The sequence below is a fragment of the Carassius carassius genome, chromosome 40 (genome assembly GCF_963082965.1).
Source record: "Carassius carassius chromosome 40, fCarCar2.1, whole genome shotgun sequence".
Lineage (NCBI taxonomy): Eukaryota > Metazoa > Chordata > Actinopteri > Cypriniformes > Cyprinidae > Carassius > Carassius carassius.
Genome location: NC_081794.1, coordinates 18148979 through 18169954, shown reverse-complemented (window position 1 = coordinate 18169954; position 20976 = coordinate 18148979). Strand labels below are relative to the sequence as shown.

The window sequence follows — 20976 nt, the reverse complement described above, 5'->3', positions numbered from 1 at the left end:
CTGAACGCACAACAACCCTGAAGCAGATGGGCTACAGCAGCAGAAAACCACACCGGGTGCTGCTTCTGTCAGCTAAGAACAGGAAACGGAGAAGATTGGAAAAACATGGGCTGGTCTGATGAGTCTCGATTTCTCGAACATTTGGAGTAAAGAACATGAAAGAATGGATCCATCCTGACTTGTCTCAATGGTTCAGGCTGCTGGTGGTGGTGTAATGGTTTGGGGGATATTTTCTTGGCACACTTTGGGCCCCTTAGTACCAATTGAGCATGGTCTAAACACCACAGCCTACCTGAGTATTGTTGCTGAGCATGTCTATCCCTTTATGAAAACAGTGTACCCATCTTCTGTTCCTGTAGTTTTACCATGTTAAATCCATGATGAATGGTGGTGATTTGTTTTTACTGAACAATGTTTTTCCTGGTTTCCAGATCAGTGGCCTTTGTTCGGATATCTGTAGCTTTAGCAGAATTCTGCGCCCAATTTAAATGCTTCTCACAAGATTTCAGAGATGTTATTGATTCTGCAATGAATTCGACTGCTTTCTTCACTGCATCTCCCAGAGCTGTGTTTAACAATGTTACGTGAACGTGATCAGCCCGTGGCTCTGGGTTGAGCAAACAAATGGTCTACACTGCATAGCCCAAAGGAGTAGCGCAGATTCGTTCCAATGTGGCTCTTGTAAATCGGTCATGATGAGAATGCAAAGGCGGTTCAATCCATTTTTGGAACCTATTGCCGCGTTTCCACCGCAAGAACTTTCCCCAGGAACTAGGGACTTTGGCCTGGTACTTGGTGTGTTTCCACCGCAGGAACCAGGAACTAAATAAAGTTCCGGGTAAAAAAATGCCCCTCAGAAAGTCCCTGCTGGCGAGGTGGTACTTTTTCAAAGTTCCGGAACTTTCGAGGGCGGGACTTGGACGCTAAACATCCTGATTGGTTGTTCACGCAGCATTGGTTGAGTTCAACCACCATTTATTTGGATCATTTTCAAAATATTACTGTTATTGTGTCATGAAATGTTATTTTAAAAGTATTTCAGGCAAGAATGTAGTTGTTTAAAACTCAAATCTGTGGTTTATTTATAAAGACAGCGCCTATTTAAAAATGTTTTCTCGGAGACGGTGAGCTCTACGCGATCAGCGAGAGCTCAATCCTCATGTATCCGCCGAGAGCAGCCTCACTTTAGCTAGACCTTCTGATATGTGCTGCTGGCTCTGATGTCTCTTTAGTGGTTAAACATAAAATATAATTCGTTTTGGGTAAATCTAACAGGTTATCTTTGGTCTGTATTCAATTTATCTATATGTTTAAAATGAAAATAAAAAAGGCAAATTTATATAATATTTCGTTTCATTGTAATGGCTGTATATATATATATATATATATATATATATATATATATATATATATATATATATATATATATATATATATATATATATATATATATATATTTACAGTACACACATATCCCTGAATTAAGTACATTTCTGCAGCTGTTATTATGTTTAAATGAAAACGAAAGGAGGCAGAGGTGTTTGAAATCCTATTTCGTTTTATTGTAAATATAAGGAAAATTGCAGTAGCCATGGTCAGATGACTGAAGTTATCAAGTACGCTGATGTTTGCAGATTTACGTCGTCGTGGACATCACACTCCCGAGTCGAATGCACAAAGTCTGAACTACCGAGGATGCACGTCCAAAATCAGCGCACTTTGTATTGAGAAACGCGCGCAGACCTACGTCACCAGTCTATTTGCCTAATCTTCCCAGTACTTTACACCACGGTGGAAATGCAGCAAGCAACAGGTCTGGGGCGAAAATAGTTCCTGGTGAAAAAAGTTCCTGGTACAAATGTTCTGGGTAATTTCGGTGGAAACGCGGCATTTCTTTAACTAAATGCGTGTTGCGATGAGGTCACAGGATACGTTTAATCCCAAAACCTGAAGCAATTACAAAAATTTGTGCACTCTTGTAAAAATTGCAGAGTTTACTTGATTTTATGATAAATTCAACGAACACAGAATTGCAAAATCCTGGAGGGACTGTATAATGCAACTATCAAACAGGCATAATTCATAAACAAATGGCATAAACTCAAAACATCAAAACACATACCCACATATATATATACACACAGCTGTGCTTATAAGTGTACATACACCTTGAAGAATATGCAAATAGACCCATGTTAATAATTTTAACAAAATAAGAGGATCATGAAACTTGCATGTTATTCTTTATTTAGTACTGACCTCAATAAGCGGTTTCACATAACAGATGTTTATATATACACTCCACAAAAAAAAAAAAAATGAATTTATAAAAATGACCCCATTCAAAATTTTACATGCACTTGAATCTTAATACTTTGAAAATTTTTGGAAATCATAGGGCCCTAAGATAGTTACATGTTTCCCAGAAGACAAAATAAGTCAAATTTACCCTGATCTTCAAATTCAAAAAGTTTTCACCCCTTAATGTATGTTTATTCCTTCTGAAGCATCAGTGAGCATTTGAAACTTCTGTAATAACATATGAGTCCCTTAGTTCTCCTTACTGTGAAAATATGAATCTCAAAATCATACAGTCACTTTTGGAGAGGGTTCAAATATGCAGAAGATGCTGGAAAAAACAAAGAATGTGCAGGAGCAGGAGGATTTTTCTGAAGAACAGCAGGAATAATTAATAAATAAGGAACTACAAATTTTTTTACAATCAATACATAATTAAACTGTAGAGGTACTATGGCAAGCCATTTTTACTTGTTACTTCGAGGTTATGAATTCTTGATGTCAACAATAAAATTTTCACAAGTTAAAATGCTAAATTTTGATATCAGGAATTGGATGTCTACTAGTAACGATGGCTATTTTTGATATCAGGAATTACATTTCCACTAGTAAGTAGGGCTGCTCCAATCTAGATGGTAAATTCCATCAGATGCAGGATTTCACATAGATCAGCTGTTACTATTGAAGATGCGCAAATAAACGCTGGAAATGAACGTGGATTTGCGCAGCTTCTCAGTTAACAATGGCTCTGTGTAGTAACAGCTGCTCTATGTGAAATCCCGCACCTGATGGAATTTACCGCTGATTAGAGAACCGGCTTTAAAATATTTTTTGATATGTGTAATTGTATTTTCACTAGTTAAATGTTACCATAGACTGCCATTCAAAAAATCTAATGATATCAAGAATTTATTTCTTACTAGATAAAATTCCAATTGCACATATCAGAAATATTCTTACTAGTAAAGACCTTTGCTTTTGATATCAGTAATCACTAGTGCAATCTATTCTTGATTCTTCAACAACCACTAGTAAAATTGTTCATTTTTTATATCAATGATTCAAAAGTCACTAGTGACAATGTTAATTTCTGATATCATGAATGTGATTGTTTCAAGTAACAAAAGTCATTTTACACATCAGAAATGACTCTCCTAATTACTGATATCAGAAATAAATTTTTAGATATCAGAAATGACAAATGCAACATGTTGAAATACATTTACAGATAGCCAAAATTAACATGATATCAATAATAATTTTTACTAGTAACAATGTAATTATTGAGACAAAAACCTGCCTTTATTAGTAAGAACTGTATTTCTGATATGTGCAATTGGAATTAACCAGTAAGAAATCAATTCTTGATATCAACAACTGAATTTGAAAAGCAGCCAAATGGTGACATTTAACTAGTGAAAATACAATTACAGATATCAAGAATTGTATTTTTTACCAGTTGAAATTAAATTCCTGATATTAAGAATGAGAATTTTAACTAGTAAAAATGTAATCGTTGATATCAAGAACAAACAGTGTTACTATTGGAAATATAATTCCAGATATCAAAAATAGCCATTGTTAGTGGTAGAAATCCAATTCCTGATATCCAGAATTAGCATTTTAACTAATAAAAAACTGAATTGTTGATATCAATAATTCATATTCTGTGAAGTAATAGAAGTCAAAATGGCTTGCCACAGAAGTACAATAACTTTTTATTGCTGTAAAGAGGTGTTATTCATGTATTTATACAAGAATAATAAACTGCTGGAAATTCACAGTTGTTGTGTTTGAATGTTAAATTAAATAAAATTAATCATGGATAATATGATTGTTACAGTATAATGCTTTTTTAAAATGATCATAATGTCAAAAGTAAAAAAGTAAAAACTGTCATCAAAAATCTGTATGATATTGTTCCTAAAAACACAACATGAAAACAATGACAGCTATCAACATCTCTAGACCAAACTGATGGAACAAATGATACTCGTATCTTGTCCTGTCTACAGTTAACCGATTGTGCTTTAGTTTCTCCTGCTGTATAATGTGGACTACAGCTGGTCATTGCTAAACTTCCATTCTGGGTCATGTGACCTTGTTTGGAACCAGGATGGAATTTGTTACTGACCCCTCCTTAAACCAATCCTCCCCCTAACATACACACTTTGACACGCAAATGTGTGTACGCACAAACACAAACTCACACAGACACGCAAATCAAGCTAGGTGGAGAACATGCACGCTGAGGCACCATGGGTGTGTGTCCACCTCTGCCATTCCAGAGTCTTACATTATAAACAATACAAACAGACTGTGAAAGAGGAGGAGAGGAACATACAAAGATAAACAGCAAAAGAACAAGACAGCGGAGGAGAGGAAAGGTAGCATCCAGCTCAGGCAGCTGTGTGCTATTACCGCTCTCCCACCCCTCCTCCCGTGGCAGGAAATGAGCAATCATTTAGTAGTGACAGGTACACACCGAACCACGGCACCTCTCCCCTAAAACCCTGAGAATACTGCACCACAGCCGGCCAGCGTTACCCCTACAGACCACCACACGTCAGCATCTGCCTGAGTCAGATACGCTTGTTTATTTCTTGTGTTTAACAGAGAAAGACTGGAGAAAACTTGTTGAAAATGCACAAGCTCAGTGGTTCTCAAACTTTTAAAACCAAGTACAATCTTGAGTCAGATCAGAACAAGTATTAAGTATCATCTAATCACAACAATGTTTGCACTTTTGTAATGTAAACCCGGGGTCTTCCTAAACCATAGTGCAAATCTGTGTAGTCAGGTTTTGGGATGTCACATTGTACATCTATAAACCCTAGACTAAACGTATTACTGAATTTTTATGAGGTCAATAACATTGATTGGACAAACACAGCTTGTGTCGGACATGACCTGTTCTAAGAACTGCTCGTCCATCTTTGAAAATGTCACCATGTGGTAAGAAAAACATGTAATTAATACATTTGGTGTCAATTTAAAACAGTATCACATTTCTATCGGATCCTGAAAATAAATAACGTCTGAAAGTTTCTATGAATAATGTAAGCAAGCACTATTCTGTTTCTATTTGGATGTCTTGTTATTAAACAATTAATTGTGAAGATTTTACCACCTACGGTTTTACAATACACCATAGACCACTGGTCTCAAACTCAATTCTTGGAGGGCCATAGGTCTGCACAGTTTAGCTCCAACCCTAATCAAACACACCTGATCCAGCTAATCAAACTCTTCAGGATTACTAGAAACTTCCAAGCAGGTGTGAGTTGGAGCTGGTTGGAGCTAAACTCTGCAGAGCTGTGGCCCTCCAGGAATTGAGTTTGAGACCACTGGCATAGACCCTTAGAACCGCATTTTGGTGCTAACACCATTTTATTATCTCTTAAAAAATATACAGTACAGTTCAATAGTTTGATGACAGTAAGATTTTTTTATGGCTTTGAAAGAAGTCTCTTATGCTCAAGGCTGCATTTATTAGATCAAAATAAAGTGTGAAATATTACTGCAATTTAAAATAACTTTTCTATTTTAATATAATTTAAAGTGTAATTTATTTCTGTGATGGCCATTCTGAATTGTCAGCAGCTATTTCTCCAGTCTAGTGTCACATGACCCTTCAGAAATCATGTTAAATTGGTGCTCAATTCTTATTATTATGGTTTTTGAAAACAGATGTACTGATATAATAGTTTTGTGGAAACGCGTATACGAGTCCTGTGTGCTATCCGTTTTGTTATATGGTAGCGAAACGTGGCCAACATACCGGCGGCAGGAGCACAAGCTAAATGCTTTTAAATCTTTTTCCGCTGCCTACGACAGATCCTTGGCCTGTTATGGCAGGACCGGGTTCCGAACACCACCGTGCTGAAGCTCACTAACAGCAGTGACATGTATACCGCATTACATAAGAGGCGTCTCAGATGGATCGGCCATGTTCGTCGTATGCCAGATGAACGTCTCCCAAAGTCCATCTTCAATGGGGAGTTAGCTGTGGGATACCGCCCTCGTGGCCGACCAAAGCTCCGCTTTAAGGATGTCATTAAGCGGGACATGAACGTCTTTAACATCAACCCTGACCGATGGCATCACCTTGCGGAAGACCGAGCAGCTTGGCGGTCTGCGCTGACAGAGGGCACAACTCTGTCCCGTCACGCTTACACCAGTTTCTGCACAGAAAGACTGCATGCTAGGCACCGTTCAGATCGGCGCTTGCGCTGTAAAAGGCCTTGATTATACATTTTAGAAAAATATAAAGAATAGCTTTTATTTGAAATAGAAATTCACTTGAAATAGAATTTACTGTCACTTGGTCATTTTAATGCGTCCCTGCTAAATAATAGTATTTAAGGCATAGTTCACCCAAAAATTATAATTCTGTCATTAATTACCCTCGTGGTATGCATGTGTGTTATTCATGAACACGCATCGACGACTGACACGGAAGAGAAGAAATTGTTGAATAAAGTAATTATTTTGGTTTTCTTTGTGCATAAAAACTATTCATGTAGCTTTCTAACGTTAAGGTGTCACATGGACTATTTTAAGAATTTCTTAACTACCTTTCTGGGCCTTGGAATGTGTCAGTTGCATTGCTGTCTATGCAGGGTCAGAAAGCTCTCGGATTTCATCAAAAATATCTTAATTTGTGTTTCCGAAGATGAACGGAGGTCTTACAGGTTTGGAACGACATGAAAGGGAGTAATAAATGAAAGAATTTTCATTTTGCAAAGATCCCTTTAATTTCTACCAGCTGGAGATTCATTGCGTTCCACAGTTTGAGATTCACAGCACTAGCTGAAAGTTCGTTGTTCTGTGTTTTTGAGAGATGGTGACTATGTCCAAGTCCCCAGTTGACTGTGCCAGGTCTGGAATGAATGCCTTTACACACAACTGGCTAGCGAGCTGAGCTTTACTAAAAACAGCTTAACAGCTTACAACCATACAGCGTTTCCAATAGTGCAATGACATGATGAACAATCACTCTGAGATTGTCACTTTCAGGTGAACATCGAAAAAGAGAACAGGCCATAACAAAAAGTTAAATCGGACCCACGCAAATGCATTTTAATAATGTAGCTGGCAGAGAGCATTCAGACAGAAAGGCAGCCTGCCGCTTATTCATGCATGCGCCTGATGCAGAGCGACATAAATGTCCTCATACAACAGCCATGTTGCCTCTAAACAGCCTGTGCAGACTGAACTTTATAAGAAATAGGGAGGAATTGCTACTGTTTTAGATCCGTTCACATACTGCCGAAACCCTTATAAACAAGATCTAGTTGTAGTCAACTCTGGTTTTAACTGCATTACTTTGCTTTACATTACACACCATTAGAAATGGACATGACCAAAAATTTTTTAAATTTAGTAAAATATTTAAAATATAAGAAAAAGGCCAAAGTACAAACGAAATGCAATTAAATAAGTGCTCTTAATCATTACTGAATGGGCTAATGTACTAAACCACCAGCTTGGCAAATCACTCAGATTACAAAGTAGTTCTTGTCAGCACTTCAGGTACCGCATACTGCAACAATTCCTCAGACATGCTGAATTCAGCACTGTAAACCCTGTTTCACTGGAGAGCAAGAGACAGGTCTATCCGCAAAGAACAAAAATAAATAAAATCAGCTCCCATATTGTTTGGTCTGTAACAGACTACTCCCTCAGGCTCAGAAACCTCATCTTCAGGGACAATTAGGCCAACGAGCACAGTACAACGGTCTTATTAGAGCTGTAAATGCTTGCATTTATTCTCCAGGAACGGTCACAACATAACGTTACACCTAAATTGTCTTTGGCATGAAAGTAGATCATTTGAAACATTTCTGGATCAATGGGACAGTTTGCTACTTCACCAATTTTTCAAGACAAATAATTCCCAGCCTAAGGAATAGATTATGTCCTTAGCATTGTTGAATATTGCTGAAGACGAATTGATTTTAAATCAACCAACCAAATTAGCAAATAAATAAATAAAAATTTCTAAATAAAATAACAATCACATAAAATAAATGAAATAAAATGTAACCACATTTAAATAAAAACAAGTAAATATATAAGCTAATAAATGTATATAATATAAAAAAAATACATACATAAATACATTTTCTGTTTTTATCTTAGGGCAAGAAATCTGCTGAATTCTACATAATAATGTGTCAAAATAAGCTCAATTACAACACTTTTACAGGTAGCTAAATTCCTTATAAAACATGTTATATTTACTAGGGCTGGTAATTTACTGTGTTAATTAGATAAATTAATTATGGAGAAAAAAAATGCGTTAAAATTATTAATGCATTTAATGCACTTGCCCCGCCCCAGACCCATACGGATCATCTGTCATTACATAAAGTCGATTGATTACTAATATGAGGCAGGGCAACAACTAACTGCGTGATGGAGCCTAGAAAATGTCCCTAAAATTCAAGATATGGGGCAAAACGCCCGTTTGAGATTGTGTCTCATATTTACATCACATAGTTAAGAAATATCACACGAGAAGTAGGCTAAGTGAAATATCACATGAATGCAAATGTGACACATCTTATACAACAGTTCATTAAGAAGTTAATATTGTGTTATTTTAGACACAATGTTGTCTGTTTTGCTCAATTTTGCCAACCAGAAGTTAAAGACAGAGCAGAACTGTTAATTTCCGAGCAACCCACAGTGGCATTTCATTTCTTTATCCACGTTTTGAACGAATTTGGTCAGCCATTTGGCTCGTTGAACCATTGGCTTTTGCGTTGGTTTTGTATGTTCCTCTCCTGTATGTTTGATGCTTAACACAACAGTGACTTTAAATTATCTTTTGGGAGTAATTTATCCAAATTTGATGTGCGATTAATTCGATTAAGTAATCGCCACATCATGTATTTAATTAGATAAAAAATTTGAATTGCTTACCAGCCCTAATATTTACTAAACAAATACATTATGGTTGTGGAATAAACAAAACTTTCTGTAGACCATTGTGTGTGTGTATATATATACACACACACACATATATATATATATATATACACACACACACACACACACACACACATATACATATATATATACATATATATATATATATATATATATATATATATGTATATATATATATATATATATATACACACACACTAGGGGTGTAACGGTACGTGTATTCGTACCGGACCGTTTCTGTACAGGGCTTTCGGTACGGTGCACATGTGTACCGAATGCAATATTTTGTGCGCAGAACATAGGTACATTTTCGTGTTTCCAAACGAACATATTAAGTGGCGGAAGTCTCCGCGTTCACAGAAATCCTGCCCTGCAGCTGATTCTAAGGCCGGTGACACACTTGCTGCGTGGCGTGAGCGTGGCGTTTCTGCTGCGTGTCAGTACCGTGGTGGCTGCTTCCTGTTTTCTGTGTCTTTACACACCAGAATCGTGACTGACGCGGTGCTGACACGCTGCTGCTACTGTATGTGACATAGAGGGAGGCCGCCGACAGACCAGGATCTTGTCTTCACGACAACAATATCTATACTTCATGTTGAGCATAAATATAAAGCCTACTGATAAAGGACACCGTCAACAGTATTGACGGCAAAATAGACTATGTTTGACACTTGACAGGTGCAATATGCCAGTGTGTCACCGGCCTAATGTTTTCAAAAGGCATCACGCGAGTGTGAACATCACTACAACTATAGGAAAAAACGATTGTAATTCAAACGCTGCTCCCGTCAGTATTTAAACAGACCTTTGCTCTTAATTCCGATCGGTCCAACGCAACAACGAAATCTGAGCAGGTCTAAAAACTGAAACTGTTGATGCTGCACTTTACACTTTGGAAAAGTTATATATATTTTTTTAAATATGAGCAGGCCTACAAGCTGGGATTGGTAATGCTGCACTTTAATCATAGTTATTTATTTATATTTTTCATTATATTTTATTATATGATATTGGTTTGAGACTGAGAGTATTTTATTTAGTGGAGAACTTTGCAGCAGTATTTTATTTCTTATTCTTTTTTTTATTAAAAAGTATTTTTTTTAAAAGTGTAAACAAATTGTTAAAAAAAAGTTTATAGTAATAAACAACTTGCAGTTTAAATGTTTGCATTTCTTTCCCTTACTGTACCGAAAATGAACCGAACCGTGACTTTAAAACCGAGGTACGTACCGAACCATGATTTTTGCGTACCGTTATACCACTTTATATATATATATATATATATATATATATATATATATATATATATATATATATATATATATTCAGTATGGGCCTCTATATGATGGATTCAGATGCACATATTCATCACATGCTCTTCATTCACAATGAAACTCTAAAGCTCACATTGTCTTTCTCTGTCGTACATGCACACACATAACCCTACTGAGTTCTTTAACATGCGTTTATGTAATGATAAGCATCACTTTGAAAAAGCATCTTGTTCCATCATACACCATCTCTCCAGGCCACATCCGTGGCCTATAGGTCATCACAAAAATCTCCCTCACAACAGTAACTTTCAATCAATTTAATGTGGAGGGATTGGACCACAAGTTAAACAGATCCATCATTGGGGAGAAGGACAGCATTTCACATTCATTAAATGACGTTACATATCTTTGACTGACCACAGAAACAGCTCTTGGTTACAGGGCTCTGATAGCTGAGGGAACAGAAGTAGGTTCTAACTATGATCAAACTATTTCCTCTCTTTTAGATCTCTTCAGCTTCTTCCATCCTTGCAGAGACAGGTTACATAACCCCATGTCACGTGTGCATGAGTATGCGTAGGTTTGCGGCAGTAACGATTTACGTGTGGTTTGGGCTCAAGTCTTGAGACGGTACTCGCTCCACCACAAAACCACACTAGGAAAAAGTGAGTCACACTACAGTCACCTCCTCAGGTGGACCAGGGGAAGGAATGAGTGAGATGGAGAGACGGGGACGGATGATGACTAAAAAAAACATTATGTTGAATGGCACAAACATGAGAAATGGCAGAAACAGAGTTGTTTGTGTCCAAGCAATTGTGCTGTGTTTGTAAAACAAGGGCATGTCACATCAAATTAATTAGAGACTTGAATCATATAGAACAGATCCTGACACGGACAAAAGCACCAGTGGGAACTGTCATTATGGTGTTTCCCTGTTTCCTTTCATTCACTCGAGTAACACTGAAAGCACCTGTAAACTATACAGCACTTCCTTTCTGGCATCTGATTGTCATCCCAAATGGGTAAGACTGATTTTCATTGGAAGGAGGTCATAATGTCGGAACAATATTGTTATACAAAACAAATAGTTGTGTCTTTTATTTAGTATTGGAGCAACGCAGCCAATTTCCTATAAGAGTTGAGCAACAAGGATTCTCAAATGAGCCGTATAAAGACATTCTGACTTTTCCCCCAGAGCAGTTCTGGCTGTTAACCTGCATGTTGAAGTTCAATCATCTCTGGCAAACATCATTATTGTGCAAGATACTTACACACTAGCTGGGAAGGTGGGCCCAGATGTGTGTAATCAACAAAAGGGATTGATTTATCTGATCAAGTTCCATATGCAACTAATCATTCACTTTTGAAAGAGAGAGAGTGAAGGATAGAGACAGACATATGACTTGTGACTGACTGACTGCTTTTTCTTTAACATTAATACCTAAATGTCAGTGTTCATCTGTTTATGAATTTATGTACATTACAACTGATCTGTACAACTTCAAGCAATTATTGCAAAATGCAATTTTTTTTCTTATTTCAAATAAATGGTGTCTGGGGGGAAAGTCTTGGCCTAATAGTTAGAGAGTTTGACTCCTAATCCTAAGGTTGTGGGTTTGAGTCTCGGGCCGGCAATACCATAACTTAGGTGCCCTTGAGCAAGGCACTGAACCCCCAACTGCTCCCTGGGGGCCACAGCATAAATGGCTGCCCACTGCTCCGGGTGTGTGTTCACGGTGTGTGTGTGTGTTCACTGCTGTGTGTGTGCACTTTGGATGGGTTAAATGCAGAGCATGAATTCTGAGTATGGGTCACCATACTTGGCTGTATGTCACGTCACTTTCACTTTTTTAACTTTTCACTTTTTCTATTAATCAAAGAATTTATTCCATCAAATATCAAGAATCTCTCAATAATAACAATATTACAATGATTAGAAAACTGTTACTGAAAACTGGAGAATTCAGCTTTGCCATCACAGGAATAAATCACATATTAAAACTGTATAAAACAAGAAACAGTTATTTAAAAAAATATTTCATAATATTACCATTTTACTGCATTTTTGATTAAATATCCTTGGTGAGAGAGAAGAAACTGTTTTCTAAAAAATAAAAATAAAATCTAAAAAAATTAATTCATACTGACCACAAACATTTTAACAGTACTAATTAGGGCTGCACGATGTGTCGTTAAAGCATTGATATCGCGATGTACGAATCCACGATAAGTGGAATAATGAGGCACCATCAGTGAGCGCAGGAACGCGCTGAAGACATCTACAGTGGATTCATTCATTTTCCTCCACAAAAACATGTAGGCTTAGCCTAATCTCTGTGAGTAATGGTTTTTCAAATGATAACTAAATATGAATTGAGTCTTAAATGCATAATGTGGACAGAGTATTTACACTAATGTTGGCATTATTCTTTTATTAAATATCATCTGCTAGTGCGAAGCAAATCCGGCGGAGCCTTTATCTTAATTTCCTTATTGCCAAATACCCATCTTAATTTAAAATTTATCTTAATTTAATTTGTTAAAAATGACTCGTTTTTATTGGTGCGTTGGTCTATTTATAGGCTAAATGAGCCTATGTCTAGAATGTTGAGATGTTACGATGTCACAGAGGACTTATTTTATTTCTTTGTTCAAACTTTTGTAAACGGGTTCAGGCTTTAAAAAAGCTGTCAATCAAAATGTACTTGTCGGGCTCGGGTCCTGTCGGGCCTAACTTTTAAGGCCCGATTACAGCTCTGAGAAAGCGCACGTGAGAGAGAGAGAAGAGAGAGAGAGTGAGAGAGAGAGAGACTGGTCATCGTCTTCAAACAACACAATTGTCTTGCTCTCTCTCCCTCACGCATATTAATCAATTGACACGATGGTGTCGATGTTTAAATCATTTAAAATGAGAATGTAAGTGTGCTCACCCCATTTTTGTTTGTAAGGAAAAAAAATGTATTAGATTTCATATCGCAATATATATCGCATAAAAATAAAATATCGCCATAATGTCATTTTTCCCAATATCGTGCAGCCCTAGTAATAATGTATATATATTTTTATCTTGTACATCTAAAAACATAAAAATAACAATACACATGGTATTTTTTTGTTACAACATTTATTGTTGAGCCCTAAAATCAAAATGACACTTCCTAATTTGTTTTGTCTCACTGGTCCAAATCGGAGTTTGACTGTACTTCCTTCCCCTGTGGGTCTGAACCACATTAAATTACATTTTTAGCACCACCATAAGTACTAGCACCAGATGTTTACTACAGCAGCAGTAGGTGATTAGAATGAGAAGGCACAAATTTAACTGTAATACAGGCATTAGAGTAGGGCCGATAGATAATGCCATCGTCCTTTGCCGATGGCTGATGGACGTCCCGATGTTGAGCCGGCATCGCGATAACCCCCCCCCCACTTTGTACTGAAAGAAAATTACGTGTACTACGGGATCCCTAAAGGGAATAAATACTGTACTGTAATGTAACAGGCAACGATTAGCAATCGTTATATGTTTTCCGTGCCTTTCTGAATACAGATTCATGCTTCCCCCACCCGCCCCCGATGTCATCGTCCTTCAGGATTATTCACTATAGACATCGTCAGATGCCAATTCTGTAGACATCGTCCAACCCTAATAGGCATTCACTTAAGTATGAAATGCAATAAACTACAATATATATTTCTGACCAAGAGTATGCAAATGAAAGTGATTTGGAAAGACGCCATCCCTACTGTGTGAAGCATGGTGATGGTAGCATCATGCTGTGGGGATGTCTCTCTACATCAGGCTCCCGGAAGGCTCGTGAGGTGGATGGGTGAAATAAATGTTGCAAAACACAGGGAAATCCTGGAGAAAAAACCTGACAGAGTCTGCAAAACACCTGCGACTTGGAAGAAGATTTGTTATCCAGCAAGACAATGACCCAAAGCATAAAGCCAGTGCTACACAGGGATAGCTTATAAACAACAATATTAATATCCTGGATTGGCCAAATCCACAGTCCAGATCTCAAGCCAACCGAGAATTTATGAGCCTGTCCACTCATAATCTCCATGCAACCAGACAAACTCAATTCTGTCATCAAAAACCGACTGAGATCTGCCTCCAAACCTTAAAATTGTTGACTTCATTAGCACCCTGACAACCAAAGAATTTCTTAAAGTTTTCTACATGCCGTGGTGAGATGCAAAACAGCAGCAAATTAAACATTCACTAGTCCATTACCACAGCCACTCTGCCCTCAGTCCGATGCCACCACATTCATAATTCACACTTTTATGCACTTTTCTTGTACAAGGTGTTGGCTTTTTTTTATACTAAGGTGAGTTTCTGTTCCACAGACATTCTAGTATAAGCGGCAGTCTTATTACTTCAGTTTAATCAGTGTACTCTTAACTATCTCAACTACTGGCCATGATTAGTGAGGTGCTTCCCTTAATAAGAATGAAGATGATGAGAGAGAAAACTATTCAATGTAAATGAGCCACTATAGTTCGAGTAATTACAGACATGACTGATTCAGAAGGGTTTGGTTTTAAATATCGTGAATCTTCTCTTACGGATAAATGCCTTTCTGCAGAAGAAAAAAGTAACTATAATGATGTGATGTCATAAGGATGCAAATGTCACATGACTCCCTTGGACCATAGCACAGCAATGGTTCTAAATTCCAAACAGCATAAATTGTCTTTACCCGATTATAAATTAGATTTCTGACATTATTTTACTCATCCTCATGTTGTCCCAAACCTGTATAATTGTGTTATCTGTTACGTGGAAATTATGATAGAAGTTTTCAAATTTGTTCAGTAGTTTGCGTCAAAAACTCTTTAGACTACAGTTCAAAAGTTTGGGGTCGGGTTTTTAAATAAATTTCTTATGCTCAGCAAAACTGCATTTAGTTCATAAAAAAAAATATAGTAAAACAGTTGATTTGTGAATTATTATTACAATTTTAAATAACTGTGCTGTTTTAATGTCACATGATCCTTCATAAATCTGTCTAACACGCTGATTTGGTGTTTAAGAAACATTTCTTACTTTCAATGTTAAAAAGCAGTTGGGATTCTTAGTATGTTTTAAATTTTTAAAAAGATTTGATTAATAGAAAAGTTCAAAAACAACATTTACTTGAAATCTTTTGAAATAATGTACAAGTATTTGCCACTTTTGATCAATCAATCATCCTTGCTGACTAAAAGTATTAATTTCTTACTGTAATAAATTATTTAAAAAGTATTCAAATCTTTCTGACCCCAATCTTTTGGACGACCTGCATTTAAAATGTTCCTTTAGGTATCTTTAAAAGCAGTAAGCTGAGTGTTTTAAGCTTGTTCATGTGTTGTTTTGTGTCTAAAACTACAACAAAAAAGTGTATTGTGAGAGAATATTAGAAATGCACTTCACAGCATGTAAAATAAACAGGAAAGCATGAGGGTTTGCCACACATTGCTGTATGACCCCTTTGAATTCTGCATGTCAGATAACGGTGGAAATTCTGAATCTTGTGATCGCAGCAAACCTGGTCCCTTGAACAAAGAAATGAATTACTCATAAAATATGCACGGCTCCATGTTCATATGTTTACTTTGGCTACACGTCGCACCTTGCCGTGAAGCTCTGCACTGTTACAACAAAGACATTTGTTCTGCATCTGCTCAGAACAATCCCAGTAATTACAGTCCAGTTTCCTCCGCAGTTTTGATCCCTAATTGTGGAAAGCCTTATTTCTGACCACACATGAGAACCTCACAGATAGGTGAACGCTCTCCTGCGAGTAATCACTACAAAGTCACCGACCAAGAAGTTGAAGGAGAGTTTAAGATAGCCATCTTTTTCTGGCTAGGTTTGTGTGTATGGGATAAATGTTGTATGTGTGTGCGCGTGCATGCAGTGATGTTGACATGGTTCTGATTGACCGGAAATGTTAAATAAGCATCTCTGCTATGAAAAGGGTCTCCGTCCCCCTCTCTCTCACCACATGTGAAACCACACAACGTCATGACAACTGCCAAAATAAACCTCAGCATCCTCCAAGAGGAGAGTGTGTGTGTGCGCTTCCCTGCCGTGCAATACGTCCGTGCAGCAGTGTATTTAATAATCTTTTGCAAAATCCCTGAAAGAATGTGTTCAGTGACACCGCAGAAATGAATTTCAATTGCCAACAGCTACACCATAACCAGCAGAAGATTCTCAACGATCCCCTAAATTTATCTCAAGCAGTTTTAAGTTTAAAGTCAAATATTTTGATGAGGAAAAAAACGTTACTTGAGTAGAAAAGGCTTTTCTCAACTCCTATATTAAGGTTAACCCTTTCTAAACGTTTGAAAGCACAATGCCAATATTTTGCAGGAGAATATTGTGTCATGTTACACTGTTATTAAGCATTTCTGGTCATATCTTTAACTCTGCGGCTATTAAAGTATGACCCGAAAGCTCTAAAGGGAACAGTTCATAGAAAAATGAAATTTATGTCCAAATCTTTGTGAGGTTCTGGAAAACAAAAATATCCTGGCCAGACTTTTCAATATAACTAGGGCTTTCAAGCTTTAAAAAGGATGCAAAACACCATAAGTAGTCCATACAGCTAAAACACTATATTCCAAGTCTTCTAATACCATACAGTAACATTTTGTGATGAACAGACTGAAATCTACCTGCCCTGAAATGCTTTATCGGTCTTTCAAAAACATGTCTTTCCATACTGTAGTAACAAATTCATCCTTTGTACATTACATTTTACTGTTCTTGTCATGTCAAATGTTTTACACTCATGTATGTTTAGCTTAGCAACATAATCATCACTTAAAAAAGCTTGCTTACAATCCTGTAAGTTATAAACCTGGCTTCCGCTGTGATTTTCAAAACGTCTCCTGTCTGACAGAACCATATTGTACAGCTTTTGCCAGTTCAGTTCATGAGTGCCAATTCTCATCACCAAAAAGGTATGTGCGTGCGTTTATGAATTTAACAAATTGTGTGAGACAATTTTCCTGACACTGCTACTCATTCAGCAAACCTTGCCATTATAAACACAAGGATGTTCCACTGGAATTCCTGGGGCAAATTTCCAATCTAACGTCCAGGATGATTTGTAGCTTAACTGAGAAAATATTACTCTAACATTTGGAATCCAACGTGGTTGATTTACTAGTTTGAAATGTCACTGGTCATGCATGTATATGCAAACAAACAACCACAGATTGGTAAATTTATAGTCCAACTTTGATTTGTTGTTAGATGAGCTAGGTCTATTTCACACTGTATGAGAAAGCATCACATATTTCAGCAACAATATTAATAGGTTACAATATTCCCAAGCAATGGCATTGCATATCAGAAGTGTAGGCACGAGTTGTATTTCAGCTCTGAACCTATTTTTTAAAATGTGAACCATGTAAATCTTGGTGGAAAATACTTCCAAATTACAAATTTGCATATAGCAACATAATGCACTGAAGCAAACTGCTCACACATTGTTTGAAAAAGCATCATACAGTGCCAGACAGAAACAACAATTTCTTGCATATAGTGCTGGTGTGAAAGCTTTAGCATTTACTGTTGAAACAATGTGAAACTCTGTTAAACAGGCCTGACTTTCACATTCATTTCAGTGCAAGCAATATGAATCACTATTAAAAGAGTAAATAGGACTTATAGCTCCTCATTTAAAAGGCTGGCTTATGATATTTACAAACTGACAGCTAAGATCAGACATTTGTACAAAATATTACATTATGATAAAAAGAGTTTTCCAAAGTCTAATAATGCATTAGGTTAGTAACATAAACACCCAAAGCAAAGCAAACATTATGACCTAGCTTCAAAACTACGCAAAAGGTGGGTGTAACATACACAAACAATCACAATACCATGCAGTGAGTTACATCATCATCACAAAAATATAAATAAATGTATCGGTGCTATTACTTTTCTGTTAATACAGAATGTCACTTTTAAACCGTTATTGCACGAGAACTGTTTACTGTGCACCGAGATAAGAATCCCCACATTGCGAATATGAACTGCAATGGTTTTTAAGAACGTGTCGTTGTACTTTAGGAGCTAAAGCTCTGTTTTTATGAATTTTTTTACTCAGTGTTGTTTTTTTTCTGCATAAACACAGCCTTGAAGGCCCTGGCCTGTAATCGCTCTGGTATTCCTATTGGCTGAAAATAAAGTCGTAACACGACTGCATGGAGAACCCATTGGCTTCCTCTTTTCTGCTCGAAATAACGGAACATCTTGTGCCTCACCTTCCAGAAATGTCCTCCGGCTCGATCAGAGGACTCTTGGTTAATTTGAAGCACGCGCCACATTAATTAGGTGAGCAGATCGACACATCTTCACAACTGTTTCTCCACAGCCATTTTTGGGCGAGACCTCAAGTCCCAAACGGTGGCTTTTACAAAGTGGAAGTAAGGTTTTTTTTATCTTATACGCAATATAGAGAATCCGAAATCATACATTTCAAAATAAAATAAAATCCTTTTTGTTGTAAAGCGCGATATGTAAGCAAACACCATCTATATTAGCCTATAATCAAATAACAACGTTCCACGTCCACCCCTTTAAAGAAAAATGGTACGGCTCAGTCAACACTAGTTTACTTCTGTGAATACAGCCAATCAGAGACGACTTAATTGTCATTCTCCAATCAGAGCACCGCCTACTTTATGACGAGCGCACAGTCGGCGTTTTTTTTATTAGATTCAAGGAACTGCGGGAAATCTGAGGCAGACGACATCGTCAGATGAACAGTGATTATTGCACCCAAACAACACCAGTGGTGTATATAGGTTTTCAACGGTCATAGAGAGCGTTGTATATCTAGCCTATATATTTTACTAGCGTTACATTAGGCTATAATTAAACTAGAAACTAGATAAGATGAGGTTGGAACTGCTGAGAGAGTGAAAGTGAAGGCTTGCGCAATAAAAGACTACAGGTAAACAAACGACTAGTGGCGGATTTAGCAGTCTCATCAGCTCTCACTCTGGTGTTTGGTACAGTGTCTGTATAGCACAGTTTGTTCTGTTTATCCGGATAATGCACGGTTGACTAAGTGACATGCCACTAAAATGAAAATGCTGTTGCTGTTCTACTTACTGTGACATAAAATGGTTGCTTAGCACAATGTCCAAGCTTCATTTTTCTATACACCAGTGGGATCCAAAATCTAAGACGGCTATATAATTTAGATTATTAATTAATTATATTTTTTTCTTTCGCTTTTATAGTTTATATGTATATATATATATATATATATATATATATATATATATATATATATATATATATATATATATATATATATATAATTTCAAACTTGTATTACAATAATTTTTATGAAAATCTTAAATTGCTAAATTAACATGAATTAGTATTTGATTTATCTTCCTTTTGCTTTAGCATTACTCAAATAAGTTTACATGGTCAGTGTCACATTTTTTACATGCATTAAATTATTTTATGCCATTATGTTTTTTCTTAAAGCTAAACATTTTGATTCCAATTCTCTATGTGCTGATTAACTGAAATGGTCAGAAAATTTTGGTTTATCCAGCTATTTTTCAGTTTGTCATAGTCATGCTCTAATGTACTAATATACACCCCTCAGGGGTAAAACTGTCCCTAAGCTGTTATACACTTGTTATACTATTATACATTTTGCAAAAATTTTTCTGATAGCATATGCATAATATTTAGATGGAACTTTCCACTTGTTTCAAAATGTAAAGATATATATTTGGCCTTTTGGCTTTATTGGGACAGTGCAGGTGTAAGAAAGCATTAGGAAATGTAAAAGAGGAACAGAGTTTGGGAAACACTTTTAGTTGGAGACTTAAACTTGGGTTACCCCAAAGCACTGCAGAATATAAGGGTACTTCCCACAAAGCTAAGACTGTGACTCAGGGTGAAACAAAAACACTTATGTGCTTTAGATTAAAAAAAGGAATATATTTGAATAAATTACAAATTGGTATTTACTCCAAAGTAACCTTGAAAGTAAAATGTAATTTGTCAAGAACCATTTAGACAATTGTATTTATATAGGAGTGGCTCATGGTCACAGCCTTCTCCCTTTTTAAACATAGTAGAAGGTTACATGTGGCCTTGCAAAAAAACATTCAGAAAAAGATCTCTCCAGCATCTTCAAATTATTGTTAACCCAATGCTTTTATTGTGTGCCCTCAGAAAACAGACACGTGGCCCAAAATATTTTTCATGAGCAATGGGAAATTTTGCCTTGTGCATTTTAAAATGTACTGTATTATTACTGACTAAACTTGCAACCTTAAAGTGCTTGAACCTTAATGTATTTTCAGTAAAAATCTTTCTTAACATCAGACTGAGAGAATGTGAGTTTCATAGGCTTAGGCTGCTGGAGTATAAACATAGAGAGAATCAATGACACTCTTTCTGTTG

At 36.6% G+C, this 20976-nt stretch overlaps 1 protein-coding gene across 6 annotated transcripts in view; it reads right to left on the bottom strand.

Moving 5' to 3' along the window:
* The window catches only part of LOC132122276 (zinc finger protein 438-like), a 52503-nt gene extending 33548 nt beyond the window's left edge, over positions 1–18955 (bottom strand). For 4 of the 6 annotated variants that reach the window (XM_059532337.1, XM_059532338.1, XM_059532341.1 and 1 more), the window contains exon 1: positions 18804–18955. The gene's annotated coding sequence lies outside the window, so the exon portion shown is untranslated. The remainder of the gene's footprint in view (positions 1–18803) is intronic. The other 2 variants (XM_059532340.1, XM_059532339.1) reach the window with 2 other exon arrangements.
* Positions 18956–20976: the final 2021 nt, after the last annotated feature.